The 15,406-nt window shown below is 46.4% G+C and overlaps 1 long non-coding RNA gene across 1 annotated transcript; it reads left to right on the top strand.

Moving 5' to 3' along the window:
* Positions 1 to 1,594: 1,594 nt before the first annotated feature.
* Positions 1,595 to 10,280, top strand: LOC129392571 (uncharacterized). The gene is made up of 3 exons (XR_008618742.1): positions 1,595 to 1,732; positions 7,873 to 7,950; positions 8,404 to 10,280. It is a non-coding gene; the product is annotated as an uncharacterized lncRNA (long non-coding RNA).
* The last annotated feature ends 5,126 nt before the right edge of the window (positions 10,281 to 15,406 follow it).

Genomic DNA, 15,406 nt, shown 5'->3' with positions numbered 1-15,406 from the left:
CCTTCTGGCTTGCCGAGTTTCTGCTGAAAGATCAGCTGTTAACCTTATGGGGATTCCCTTGTATGTTATTTGTTGCTTTTCCCTTGTTGCTTTTAATATTTTTTCTTTGTATTTAATTTTTGATAGTTTGATTAATATGTGTCTCAGCATGTTTCTCTTTGGGTTTATCCTGTATGGGACTCTCCGCTTTTCCTGGACTTGACTGGCTCTTTCCTTTTCCATGTTAGTGAAGTTTTTGACTATAGTCTCTTCAAATATTTTCTTAAACCCTTCCTTTTTCTCTTCTTCTTCTGGGACCCCTATAATTCGAATGTTGGTGTGTTTAATGTTGTCTCAGAGGTCTCTGAGACTGACCTCAATTCTTTTCATTCTTTTTCCTTTATTCTGCTCTGCAGTAGTTATTTCCACTATTTTATCTTCCAGGTCACTTATCCATTCTTCTTCCTTCTGCTGACTTTGGGCTTTGTTCTTTTTCTAATGCCTTTAGGTGGTGGATTAGGTTGTTTATTTGAAATTTTTCTTATTTCTTGAGGTAGGCCTGTATTGCTATAAATTTCCCACTTGGAACTGCTTTTGCTGTGTCCCATAAATTTTCTTCTAGAGTATTTTTAATTTCAGTTATTGTGTTGTTCATCACTGTTTGCTCCTTAGTTCTTCTAGATCCTTGTTAAATGTTTCCTGTATTTTGTCCATTCTGTTTCTGAGATTTTGTATCATCTTTACTATCATTACTCTGAATTCTTTTTTATGTAGGTTGCCTATTTTGTCTTCATTTATTTGGTTTTGTAGGTTTTTACCTTGCTCCTTCATCTGTAACATATTTTTCTGTTGCTTCCTTCCTTTCTTTTTTTTTTTTTTTTTTTTTTTTTGATGGGTGGGACTGTATTCCTGTCTTACTGGTTGTTTGGCCTGAGGCATCCAGCACTGGAGTTTGCAGGTGGTTGAATAGAGCTGGGTCTTGCTGCCGAGATGAGGACCTCCGGGAGGCCTCACTCTGATTAATTTTCCCTGGGTCTGAGATTCTTTGTTAGTACAGCAGTTTGGAGTTGGAGGTCCCACCACAGGAGCTTGGGCCTGACCTCCAGCCTGGGAACCAAGATCCTGCAAGCCACATGGTGAGGCCAAAAAAAAAAAAAAGAAAAAAAAAGAAAAAAGGAGCTATACAATAACAAAGAATAAAAAACAAAATAAAATTAGAAAGATAAAAAATATATTAGGAAAAATAAAAATATAATTGAAACAGCTGCAATAAGGTAAAACAAAACCTCACTAGAAAAAAGAAAAAAAAGGGGGGGTGGGAACAAGCTAAAAGGAGCAGAACAATAACAAAGTATAAAGAATAAAATAAAATTAGAAAATTAAAAGATTTATTAGAAAAAATAAAAGTATAAATGAATCAACAACAAGGTAAAACAGAACCCCAATCTAAAAGAGGAAAAAAGAAAAAACAAAACAAAACAAAACCCTTGCCTATGGGGTGGGCGGAGTTTAGGTGGAAGTGAAACTTAGGCAGGGTTTCGGGTGGGGCATGACCTAGGTGGGAGGGCAGAACGTTTGAAAGTGGGGCAGGGCCTAGGCTCAGAACCCAGGCACCTGGAAAAGGCCTTGGGGAGGGTTCTAGGAGGGGCATCATTCAAGCATGGACAGGGCCTCTGCTTAGGACCTGCCCAGAAGTGGAGAGGCAGCACATCCAAAGGGCTGCCTCCAGAGTGTGGAGTTCCGGAGTTTGTAGGTAAGGTCCTTGGTGAGGGTGTGTGGGTGGGGTTTAGGCCCAGTGCGTTGGAGGGGGTCTCGGAGGGGGTCTCCAAGTGTAGAGGTGGGGCCCTGGCTGGGGTGCAGGGGCAGGGCTTGGGCTCTGCATTGCAGGAGGGAGGCTCCGAGGGCAGAGGATTAGGGCCAGGAACCCAACAGGCTCCATGGTGCCTAAGTGGACAGGGAACGCACTGGCCGCGTTCCCTTCTGTTCCTCTGTGTCCTCCCATGTCTCCCCCAGGGTCTCCCCCGTCCCCGCTGGACCCCTAATTGTGGGTGGGTCCCGCTGGGTGTAGGAACTCCTCCTCTCCCCCAGCCGCCCCCCAGGGGTGCTGGTCCCAGAAGTCCGGCCTTTACTTTTGCTCCCCTTCCCTCCCTCCTGCTCCCTCAGGATCCGCCCGGCTGGAGGGGGCCTCGGTGGGCAGAGGATCAGGCCCGGGATCTCAGCAGGCTCCCGGGGGCCCAAGTGGGCAGGGGAAACCTGGCAACTCTCCCTTTTGATCTTCTGCCCTCCCAGTGGTCCCCCAATTTCCCCCTTTGGGCGTGGGATCCCTTCCCCTCCCCCAGCCGCCCCTCAGGGGCGCCAGTCCCATCCTGCCTCCACTTCTTCTCCCCCTTCACTCCCCCCAAGCCCCATGTCCTACCCGGTCACTGGGGGTTCCTTTTTCTCCTGAGTAAATCACTTTTAATTCTGTTAATTATTTCTGCTTGTTTTTGTTTGTCCTTGTGTCTATACATATATATAATATATAAGATATATATAAAAAATATATATGAAATATATGAAAGTAATGTTATTTTTGATTGATCAAGTTTAGATATCATATATCAGGGCCCTCCCATAACAAAAGAATTTGTTCATTTGGACCATCACCCACATCTCTGTCCCCCTACTCATTTTATACACACACACACAAACACACACACACACAATCTTTTAGTTTCTTTATTAGTTTAAATTGCACGTACATAGTTTGTATTCCTTCAGCAACCTCCAGTAACATTTGACTCACAATTTATGAGATGAGTGTATGATGCTCCAACCCCTCTTAGGACCTCCTCTCCCACTTCCCTCTCTTCTGCTTCTCATTTCTAACAACTGTACTTTCACTTTTATAATGTTAAGATGGATAAAATTTATTTTTTGTTTTGTATATTACAGTCTACCAAGCTTTCTCTATAGGTTGATTCCAGAAGTGGAACATCCGTGAAGCAAATCATGTTTACTTTACTGTGACCATAAATATCGTTCACCTCATAGCCAAGAGTACTAGGATTATTACTGTGATTACTGTTCATTTTCTTTTTTAAAGTTTCTAATATGTTCTTTTATTTTCTTGCTTGGTTTGTGTTTATCAGCTTTGGTTCCTTTATTTTCTTGCTTTGTTTGTATTTATTACCTCCTTGAGGTATTTCAAGTTCTCAAGAATCTATTCAAATTCCTGGAATCTACCTCATTTTTACAGATGACCCCCTCCTTCCTCCCCTCTATTCTTCTGCTCTAAGCCAGGCCAGTTACTTTAGGTTCCATAGAGCTGCCGACCAGACACTTTCCTGGGTTGAATACTGTGTCCTATTTATCTTTTTTTTTTCTTTTTTTACTTCCTTCCATTTCATGAGCATAACTTTGATAAACTTCCCTATAAATATTTATATGTCTGATAATGTCATTATTCTTCTCATACTTTGTTCTATTCTCACCCTTTAGTCATAGTTTAGCAAGATGTGAAAGTCTCAGTTGACACTTATCTTTTCTTAGAACTTTGGAGGAATTTCAGCACTGTGTTCTTAGATCTAGTTGTGCTAATGAAAAATATAGTATTGGTTTTATTCCCTTTCTTTTGAAGATGACCCCTGGATAATTTGGAGATTTTCTCTTTCTGTGGAGCTCCTAAAATTTCATAATGATATAGTTATGAATATTTTAGAGTATTCATTGTACTGATCACTCAAGGGACTTGATTATTCTAAGCTTTTTGTCCTTTACCTCTGGGAAATTTCTTGCATTATTATTATTTTTTGGAAAATTTCTTCTCACCTTTGTTTTAACCACCTTGTCTTCCTAGAACTTTTATTGGTTCAATGCTAAATCTCTTAAATTGCTCTTCTATGCCTCTCCTCTTTACTTTGCTCTCGTATTTCCATTTCATAGATTTTTTGTTCTGCATTCTAGAAGATTTCCTCAATGTTACCTTCCAACATTTTTATTGAATTTTCTTCTTTTTTTGACATCATATATTTAATTTCCCAGAACTCTTTTTTGCTATATGATTGTTCCTTTTATGTAGCATTCTGTTCTTTCCTTATGAATGCAATATGTTCTTGCATATCTCTGAGAAGATAAGTTTATTTTCTCTGAGTTATCTTTGTTTTCTCCAAAGTCAGTTTTTCATTAAAAAAAAATTTTGGTCTCTCTTGGATGTTTAATTTCCCTAAAATGTCTGATGATCCTTGGTTAATCATATAAGTAAACAAATGAGATACTAGAAAACCAATAGGAGACTCAGTGTATTTGGACAAAACTTATTGACAGTCAAGCTTCTGTCTGGGGTGACAGGTCAGAGGGCTGAATGTTAATGAGGGGGTGCCCATTCCCCAAATCTAGAGGTCTTTGCTCTCAGGCACTGGTGCTTATACCAGCACTCATAGTTCTTCCCATTTAATTGTTTTAAAGAAAATTTATCCATTAAAAAAAATGGGAGTAGACATTGACTGTTTGTTTCTCTGTGAGGATGGGCAAATAAAGAGTTCATCTTCTGTTTTCAACCCCACTTCTCACTCCTGCTTTTTCTGACATGATGTTTCTGATCCTGAGCCTGTCTGAAGCTCCTAAGTCCATCTTCTCTCTCCTCTGCCAAAGGCCTCTCCATGAGTGTTCTGGAGTGTGGTTTCTTCTGCTTTGATTCTTTTTTTCACTCCTCCTCTCTCTCCTTCCATCTTGTAGAAGATTGACTCTCTGCTGATGCTCTTTTCCTAACCCTTGCAGGTTTATGCTCTTTTCCTTTTTTTTTTTTTTTTTTTTTTTTGAATATACCTGCCTTCTCCAGCCTGGCAAAAGGCCTCCTGTCTTTTTATCTGAGTCCCCTTAAAGTTTGTGGAAAGGGCTTCCGTACTTCCCAAGTCTGTGCCAGTGGCCTCTGGGCACTGTAGCCAGAGTGGCCCAGACTTATGCTCTGCATCTCTCTGCTGGCTCTGTGCAAGCCTCCCTGTGGCCCAGTTCTGAAACAGACTCCCCCTAGGTAAGCAGAGGCAGAAATTTCTGAATTTCCTGAAGTTCAGGGATAATGGGAGGGAAGAATAACAAGGGGAGGCAGCCTTGAATGGGCATCTGCAGGCTGACATCATCCTTAGGTTCCCTCCAAGGCCCTTTCCTCTTGCTGCCCTGTCCTGGGGTCAGCTCAGATACCCCACTGGGTGGGTTTTCCTCTGTCCCTCTAAGGAATAGACCTATGCCCTCTGTCTACCTCCTCCAGGCCCAGCTCCCCTCCAGCGTAGGCCTGGATCTCTTGCCCTTCTTTCCTCTTCTTATGACTGACCTTTTCCCAAAGTGAAGGAGAGAGGAAATGTTCACTCTCTCTAGGAAGAGCCCACTCTTCTCAGGAATGGCCTCACTCTCTGCTTGCTAAGGGCAATCCCGTCAATGCCCACTTGTCTTGGGTATCTTCATCATTCAGATTTGACGAACATCAAGTGTGACACATGTGACATTTATTCTCCATCTTCATCCTCCCAAGATCCTACCATTTAACCTCATCTTCAAGTTCTCTCTTTCCCTCACTTGCCTCAGGGCTTTGCACTTGAAGTTCTCCAGGCCGGAATTACTCTTTACCTGAAGGTTTTCTGCCTCATCTTATTTAAGTCTTTGTTCAAATGATAGCTTCTCAGTAGACCTTCTCTGATGACTATACTTGAATTGACACCCCTCCTAGGACTCCCTGACCTCCTTCCTTGTTTTTCTCCACAGCATTTAACACCTAATATATATTATAAAACCTATTTGCTGGTATTTATCATCTGTCTTCTCCATGAGGGCAAGAATTTTTGTCTGTTTTATTCATTACTGCAGTCCCAAGCCTAGAATGGTATCTGGCATACAGTAGGTGCTCAATAAATACATGTTGAATTGAATATAGAATAGTGTGGTTCACAGATATTGTTATATCAGCTGTGGGCCTCTGTTTCAGATCCGAAGGAATTCATTGGGTGTTGCTTTTCACAAAATAAAAACATCTCTTTCTCTGAGGGTGAATTTAAATCCTCACATCTTAAAAACAAAAATCAGATCAGTTGAAAGCTTTGAAATTACCGACCCCTTTAATCCTAAATGATGTTTTCAAAATCTCAGGACCAATTTTTAGTCTGGGCTGAAGCATAAAGTACTTCTATCCTCCTCCCCTCCATCCTTTTTCCTTCCCCATTGATGTCCCATCAATCCAGTAACGGGGAGGTCCTTTCCTAGAAACCTAACTCAATTTGCTTTATTGAATCTGTGACCCATCTTGTCCAGACACCGAGTGGACTTGAGTCTGGGAAGCAGAGCTCCACTGTCAAAAGTCAATTTAAGGTCCAATTTACTGTAACTTGCCTTTCTCTAAGTTCACCTGAGGGAGACCATTGTTAGACTCTGAGCTCACTTTCTCATATCCACGTTTCTTCTCTCATCAATCCTCTCCTGCCTTGGCTGGGTAACTTCGCTGCCAGTCTTTTGTTCTCCTCTATAAAAGGACAGAATAAAGGCTGCCCTGCCCACCTTCTAGGGTTGCCATGACAGTAAAGAAGCTACTGCCTGGGAACAAGCACAAAGACTGGGGCCATCCCTTCCCGCTGGCCATGGTGTGACGTGGCCAGGGGGCCTGGTTGCGAGTTGGAAGACTGGGACCTCACAGGTCATCTGCTGGTGTGCTGTGTGGCCTCAGACCTGGTCCTGATCCTCTGGGTCTGGGTGAGGCCAAGGCAACACTCAAGGATTGGACCAGGTCATCTTTCTTTCTTTTTTTTTTTTTTTTGGTATCTGAGGTTCTCTATGAAAGGAGAAGGGCCATAGAGGGTCTGATGCTGGTCACACCTGTGAAATGGGTCAAAACAATCACCATACTAAGGAGAGCAAAGAAAGAAGCTGGGCCAGGGGTTGGTGCCCCCAGATGATACCCCCTCTCCATGACCACTCCCTTCTCCCAGACATGGTTAGGGTCCTTAAAAGTGTAGGAGAAGCTATTTCTAGAAGATGTGCTTACATTATCATCAGACTTTTATTAGTATTATTTTGGAAAGAAATTCCAACCCCTAAGCAGGCAAAGGTTGATTCTTTTCAGGAGCATTATTAGAAGGGATTTAACTGATGTGGAGTGAAGCTGGGGTGTATGGCTAAGAAGGGAGATGTATGTGGAGAGGGGTATCTGGTGAAAATTCTAGCCACAGAATGTTCAGCCAATAGAAGGTACAGCAGGGGAGGGGTAGGAAATGGCCAGCAGAGATGGGGAAGTGTGTCACAGCAGCTCAGGGGTGATGATTAAGCAGATAGTAAAGGAAGATGAAGCTAGAGAGGGAGGCTGTGGCTGTGTTAAAGGTCCCCAATTGACCATCTAAAGGCTTCTCTGCTCAGCACCAGGACTAAGTCCTATGTGTATGTGTGTTTCCATCTGGTTCACCCTTGTACCCTTTGAGACTCGACTTTCCATAAGGAAGGTCTTCTCTTGGATTCCCCACCTTGAATAGGCTCTGGTTTTTATTTTATGTCCCTTGTATCCTCCAAGGCTCTGAAAAACTAAGATCCAGTTATCCAGGTATACCAAATGTCCTCAGGACAACAGTGACTTTCCAGGCCTTCTTTCTCTAACTCCCACTTAGATTTTGACCTAACTTCCTATTACCTTACCAGCTGTTTAGAGCATTTAAGAAGATGTTGTGTACATTTTCCCTAGAGTTCTTTATGATTTCCAGCATACCTGACTGGTTCTATTACTGGGATGGAACTCTGGCGGGCTCTATGGCTGCTGCGAGGTGTTCTGGTCCTTTCTAACCTATCATGAAGATCGAATGATGCTAATGGATATATTCTTGCAATGATGCTAGCTCTCATTTGTATGATTGTTTGGAGTTTAAACAATGCTTTTATATCCAGCCTCACTTAGAATTCAGGACAGGGGAAGAATTACGGCTCTCATTTTTACAGCCAGATGTCTGAGCCGCAGGAGGAGAAGTAAGTAACCCAAGATTACCCAGTAAGGGGCAGTATCACGATTGGAAACTAGTTTTTCAAATTCCGTATCCCATTGGCTCTTCTCTTCACTTTTACCGGGTTCTTCCTCTTACCAGGAACCACAAACCACGGTGTAAACGGGGTCGATTAGTTTGATCCCACTGAGGGATGTAGGTAGGGTGGGTGAGGCTACACTCTGGTCCACTGGGATCCCAGAAACTGACTATGGCCTGGGTCCTCAAAGCTCTGTTTTCATCACCTCCCCCAGCCTGAAAACAGCTCAGGGTGATGGCGGGGCTGGCGCCAGGGATGGGCCGCATCCTTCCCTCTGAGTTAAGGACCAGGCTAACCACTCAAGATGAAAGCTCGGCTCCTTGTCACAGATAATCCTGTTACAGATGACTAGGGAGGAGCCTCTAAACCTTGGACTTTCTCTCCAACTCTCTTCTCTAGGTGGAAAGTGATGGTATGGGGATTCTGATGACTCAGTGTAAAAGGATGGCGACTCTGTACACAGAGATGCAGTAATAAACAGAGAATTTAAGACTGAAGCAGGAGAATTCTGGTCTTAGTCAATCTATATGAGACCAGTTCTATTACTGACACAAAGCAAGTCACCATTCTTTTAAGACTTAATTTGTTCTTTTCACGTCAAAGCAGCAATGGGATGCAACTGCCTACCCGGCAACTTTAAGAAATTATTTATGAAAGGACACGTTCCCCACAAGGCCTTCCAGAGAAGGGGGCATACAAGGGGAGCAAAAGGAATAAAGAAAGGATGGGGCATGAACACAGAACCGATAGACCAGGCGCTTGACACTAAAGGCTTAACATCAAATGCAGCCAGAAATCCATTTCCACAGTTTTATTGGCCATTCTGGCTGCCTCATTTCAAAGGGAAAGATTTGAATTCAGAGACATAACATTCCCTTTGTTCTCTTGCCCTCCAGCCTTTGGTGCCAGTGTGGACTGTACCAGAGGGAGAGAGTGAGATCAAAACCCCTCTCCGCTCAGCTACCTGCCCCCAGAGCTGGCCCTTGGCATGCTTAATGAAATCAGCTTTGCTATAGATTGACAATGCCCTGTCAATTATAATCACTTATCTTGGCAAGCAGAGCATTTGAACACTTAAAAGAGCAGGGGGTTCAGTGGGCCCAGAAAAACCAGAATAAAATTATACTGCATGGTAATCAGAGCAAGAGTATATTGCTCACATAAAATTTTGTTTTAACTGTCAGAAGGACCGATAGGATTTTCCATCTCGTTTTCTGCCCATTGGGTGTTTGTGGTTCCATCTGGGGTCCCTTTCTCCCAACTGACGTTAATAGGGGTATTGTGTCAGTAGAGGAGGGGGACCACGGGATGCACAGGGAAGATTTGGGGTACACGGGGGACACTGGGAGGGGATGCGATGGCCTGTGACATAGCAAGCAGTACAGGATTTGAGGGGATTCCTGGCTCTCCCACTTTCTGACCGCGAGCCTAGATACACTGTCCCCCCACGCAGGGTCTCATTTGTCTTCTAGATAATGGAGCAAATAGAGAAGGTCACCCTTATGGCACCACTGCGGCAGACATACTTTTCTTCCTACTCACTTACTATTGTAAAACCTGGGCTTTAGCTGGACAGTTGACCACCCAGAGGATCTCCCCAGCCCTCCCTGATCAGCTTTGGGTGGGAGCAGCTAGAGCAGCCCTGGGGGAGTTGAGGGGCGAGAGTGAGGACCCGCTGATTGCACCAAGAGCGGCTGAGCGAGGGGTCTCCCTGCTTCACTATCCCACACGCCTGCACAGTGGCATCTGTCTAGGAAGCTTCTGGTAGGACCTGCAGTCCTGAGGGGTGGGGGGCTGCTGACAGAGGGCTTCGGGACTCAGGAGAACCTCCTGCACCTAGGACGGGAGGACCTTTTGAATGGCGAGCCCGGGACCAAGGCAGCCACTGCCCTCAGATACCCGGCAACAAAAACAAAGCCAGAAGCTGACCAAGGCCAGTAGGTGCTGAGGATGGTCGTGGGCTGGACCCATCCTTCCCTGAAGCCAGAATGATCTGCTCCTCTTCCTCTTGATTCCTCACACCTTTCCTGGAGAGAAGGAAAGGGGAAAATCTCTGATCAGATGGGGAACTTCTCCAAAGGTGACAGTTGAAACCAGATGACCCTGGGTCATCAGAAACTGATGGTTTTCTGCCATCAGCAGGAAAGATGCTTGAGAGCTGTTAGTTCTCTCTGCAACCAGGACTTGGCCTACGAGCACATGGAGAGCTGCCACATCGTTCTGGCTCTTCTGCCGTAACCTGTTGGAAGAATTTCGGTAAATGACGTAAAAATAAAACCTACATGCAGCAAACCTGGAAAAGCGTCCCCCTGCCTGAGAGGCCATCTCAGGGGACATTGACTGAGCTGCCAATATCCTGGCTCTCAGTCAGACACAGCCCCCACGAAGGCGCTGGCACTTGGTACTTTGTCCCGGGAGGACGGGGAAGAGGAGGCAGACAGGTGTGCGTGTTCCTGGGGCCAGGGGTTGGGGGGTGAGGTGTGGGTGGGGAGGGGCGAGGGATGCAGTAGGAGAGGCTGGGAAGGGCTTTCTGGGCGGGACTTTTGAGGGGGACCCGCCCACGCCAGACCTTGACCTTGGCTGTCTGACAACACAGTCCCATCGCTGTGCAATGCCAGGGGAGGGGACTTTGTGTGCTTTACAGCCGGGGACTCGGAGGCATGAGGGGCGAGGCCTCACAGCCAGCGGGCGGGGGAATGAGCAGGCTCCTTTCAGCCTCCCAGGAGCATCTTTTGTTCCTCCCCTCCTTGGGTCCCCGTGCCCTGGCCCCTCAGTTTTCAGGGCTCTGGGCCAATTTACCGCAAGACTTAGCTCTGGGCAGCTGTGGCCAGCTGTTTAGGAAAAGGGCTTTATGGGGCCAAGGCGTTGGTCTCCCCAGGCTTACTGGATTTCTTCGTTTCTGCTTCTGCCCGTGAGAGATCCTGGCAGCTGAAGCTGGACAACGGGATGGTGGGGGCTGCAGGGAGGCTCAGCCTTGCTCTGTTTGCAGCTGGAGCCCCATGAGATGGACTGGGGTCTGGGCTCAGACCCCCTAAAGGGGGCTTCTCCATACAAATCATGACAATGACCATACCTAACTGAGAGGGCTGCTGTAAGGGAGACGCTATTTGATGAGAGTGGGTGGCCGTCCCTTAGACAAAGAGTCACGTGGCCCAGAGAGGTTAAGTTCCTTGTCCAAAGTCACACAGCACTTCGGAGGCCAGTTCTGGCTGGAACACCGCTCTCTTCGCCCCGCGCATCACTCTTTCCTTTCCCCTTACTTTTCAGTCCTCAGACATGAAACAGCTCGCTCCCTGGGACCTTTCTAATAACATTTCCTTTCTCTAATTCATACATCACACAGGTACTCCATAAACTAAAAAAGAAGAAAAGTTGTCCAGCCAGTAGGAATGAATGAAACTATTGTAAAATGACATGAATAAGAATTAAACTTTCAAGCTACGTTTTTCTTCTCAGGGGTGGGGGGGCGGACACTAAATCTCTCAGTGGCAAAAGCAGGTGCATTACGTCTCCAAGGGGAGGGAAGCAGATGCCCGAGTGCCCTTTGAAAGGGTGAAATGGGAGGGTTGAAGTTTGTAATCATGCTCTCCAGAGGTCGTGCAGGGTGGCTGCGGAACAAGGGCCTTCCGCGTGGGGTCAGGTGCTGCGGGTGTGTGGGGCGTGTGTGCTGTCAGCATCGCACTGGCTGGCCACAGATGGGGCTTCAGGGAAAGAGCTGCACTCAAGTGCTTCCCATACCCCATCCTCCCTCCCTCCTCTCTTTCCTCCCTTCTTCCCTCTTGCCTTTCTCTCCCCGTCCCTCTCTCTTCTTTTCTCCCACCACCCGCTGTACCCCAGACCTGTCCAGGATGCTCTGATAGTACTGTGCCCATCTGAGGATGCTCTGAGGCACTGGGTCATTGCCCAAGCTGCTTCTTCTGTTTGGAAGGACCCTGCCCCCCATCTCTGGCTGTCCAAAGCCCTGTCTTCTCTCAATGCCTTCTAAACCCCCTGCCCCCCAGGGGACCTGTCTAGTTTCTCCTGGAGTCCTTCAAGGGTGAGAGACTCAGCTTGCACCCACCGGGCAATGCAGATGTCACGCATACATTGTCTTACATAATCTTTCCCATCACCCTTCCTGGCAGCTCGGTGCCAGGTTAATAACCCAGTTCTTGAGCTTTATTGGATGTATGCTTGTTGCTCATGGGAACTTCTCCAGGGGTGGGTGGAAGCTAGCCCCATCTTTCAGGCAGGGAGACTGAGGTGCAGAGCTGCAGAGGAATTGGGCAGGGGGGGTAGACCATCGGTGGGCGGTAAAAGTAGAATTCAAACCCACAGCAGCCAAATTCTAGCACTCCCGTTCCTCCCCGTCCCCTCTGCAACCAGGGACCAGGCAACTCCTGTCCCCTTTGACCCTCTGTTTCAGCCCCTCCAAGGGTCTCGTTTCCGAGTTATTTGTGGATATCTGGCGGTGGGGAGAGTGGAAAGATCGTGTGATTTGAAGTCCGATAGTCTTTATCTCAGTTGCGTCTGAACTAATATTAATAGAAAGTCCTCACTGAGCACGTGCCGAGGGTCATGCCCTGACCTAAGAGCTTTACCGACCCAGGAACCTCACACTGCCTATGAGGAGGGTACTGTCGTCATATGACTTTTCCCGATGGGGAAACCAAGGCGCAGAGAGGTTGTGTCACTTGCCCAACCTCACACAGCTGCCCCTGCAGAGGGCGGCTTCACTCGTAGGTGGCCTGGCTGCAGCATCTGTGCTTTTAACCCTTTAGCTGCCTTTAGCGTGAGCCCATGGGACGAGACTAAGAAACAGGCACAGGAGGTGCAGGACACAGAGATGGGGTCCACGTGAGAAATGGCGGCTTCTCCATTTTACGCCCTCTTCTCTCACTGCAGTGGGAGTTCCTGCAAACCTGTCAGCCGCCCTTCTCTGTAGCTCCAAGCACGAGGCTGGGTGTGAAGTTGTTCAGGGTGCCAGGTGCATGGAACTAGCCCTGGGTCTTGTGTACTATCACAGGCTGATGAAGTCAGGGGCAAAGCGTGTCATCCTTGGGGCTCCTGCCAGGAGCGCGATCTTGGCCGCGTGGTCACAGGGCACTTGCAAGCTGAGTCTACTTTGGGGTTGATGGAGGAATTTGTCCCAAGGTGTTCTATTTTGATGCTCTCGACAAAACAAACAAAACAAAGCAAAAATCTTTGTAGTAAAGGAAATAACCCAAAGGTGAAATTGATTATGAATTGTGTTTGAAGCTTCCCAGCTAAATCTACAACATGATTTCCCTGTATTAGTAAAAACCCTTTGCCTCTCCTCATACATTTCCATTATGCAGAATATTCTACATTATGGGGGTTTCTCTGTGTACTTCAGTATCCCACCATGGCTGACACAGTTTATATTTTCCTAATAGAGCAGCACTGCAATGGAAATTGTAGGGCATAAATCTTTGCCTTTGGAACCATCAAAAGACAGAGCCCCTTGATGGCATTACTGGTTCAAAGGAAATTCCATCAGTTTTAAAGATACAGGGTTATCTCTGAAGTTTGGAGACAGATTCCCTAATTCAGCCAAGTGGACATTAATGGAACGTTCTGAGAAAAGAGAACCAACATGGATTAAGTGCCCACAATGTCAGCGTTGTGTTTCATTTAATTTGACTGTCAGTCCTGAGAGGTGGAATGTGTATTTCCCATTACATGGATGAGAAAACTGAGGTCCAGAGACAAGTCCAACTTGTCCCGAGTCGTACAGCCAGGTGTGGTCAGCGCCCAGGGCTGTCAGCTTGGGGAGGAACATCATCAGCGTCATATACCTGACAGTGCATTGCGGGGTCCCTTTGGCACCCAGGGCTTCCCTGTCTCTCGAGCACGTGGAACCTAAGAATCTGGCATTTGCTCAACTCTGAGAAGCTGTGGACAAAATGATGAGGGTCCAAGGACAAAATGACGAGCGTCCCCCAGAGTGCAAAGACTTCCCCCAGGTGCAGCACCATGTGTCTTATTTTCCTGTTGATTCTATGAAAATATTTATTTTGTGATTCCAAACCAAGTGAAGAGCGCGTTGCCACGGGAACCGTCAAACCATGCTTTCTTTGAACGCTTTATTAACGACGTCTTGTGTCTTCCACTTTTTTAAATCTCATTTTCTGTGTGTGAGATTGCTGGAGAGCGCTCCCTTCACTTCCTCTACACCGCGTCTCTGACCAGCAAAATCACGTCCCTCCTTCAAGGCTCATTTCCTCCTCCTCCTCCTCCAAGAACTCCCTTCAGCTGGCACCCCGCCCTCTTGATGGGTGACGTAGTTCCTTTCCATTGATGGTCCCTAAGACCCTTTTACTTAGTTGGAATTCATTCGTGTATTTATCTGATCATTCATTCATCCAACAAGCATCTGCTCAATACCTACTCTACACCAGACCTCATATTCAATGTTAGAGACACCAAATTAAAAAAAAATACAATAAATACACAGTTCCTGCCCCCAAAGGGCTCATAATCTCTTGGGGGAGGTATTGACCCAAATATGCAATTCAAATCTGGGAAAGACAAGACTATAATAGAGCATGGCACAGCGGTCCATTCCTTTTGTGGGGTTTTAGAGAAAACTACCCAGAGAAGCGGGCAGCTGGGCTGGCAGTGATGGATGAGTCAGAGCTTCCAGGGCATCCTGGGTGATCAACGACCTCCAGGCCTTCTACTTGCCCCATGGTGCTTTTGTGTGAATAGAAAAAGTCACCTTTCTTGGACACTTTAGTGCAGTCAACAACCTGCACAACCTTACTTGGCAATCCTGAAGATCACCTTCTCTCCTCCGTTATGTCTGAGCACATGTTCCAAACTTCTCTGTGGTCCTGGCCACAGAGGCCCACTTGGGCTATGTATTTCGCTTATAAGTTGGCCTCGCCTGGTTAGATGGTGGTTCCCTGAGGCCAGAGTACCTTTCTTAACTTCATACCACTCAGGGCCCCCTCATACAGCCACACTTGAAACATTAATGAAATCTTTCTAACATCAGAGAATTCCATACAACTTAAGCCAGGCCAAGGGCCCACTACTTCAGAATAATTTGGGAATACCCTCACATAGTTTCACCTCGGAAGATCTGATTCAGTGGGCCTGAGATCAGAAATGAGAATCATATGTTTTTACATACAACTGGAGTGTTTCCGATGATAATAATGAATTCTTACAGGGCTGTTATCGGTGCCTGCACTGTTCTAGTATATAGATCATCTCATTTCATGCTCGTGACAACCGTAAGAGGCAGATCTGGTCTCAGAGTTCTACAGATGAAGGGACAGACACACGGTAAGATTCAGGGACCTGCTGAAGGTCACCCAGCTGGTAAGTGCTCGGGCTGTGGTCTGAATCCAGATGGGCAGAGCCCAGAGCCCATGCACTTTGGTGCTGTGTGATA

This window comes from Physeter macrocephalus, chromosome 11, assembly GCF_002837175.3.
Source record: "Physeter macrocephalus isolate SW-GA chromosome 11, ASM283717v5, whole genome shotgun sequence".
Classification (NCBI taxonomy): Eukaryota; Metazoa; Chordata; class Mammalia; order Artiodactyla; family Physeteridae; genus Physeter; species Physeter macrocephalus.
The sequence above is the reverse complement of the archived record's forward strand: the minus strand, read 5'-3'. Positions and strand labels throughout refer to the sequence as shown.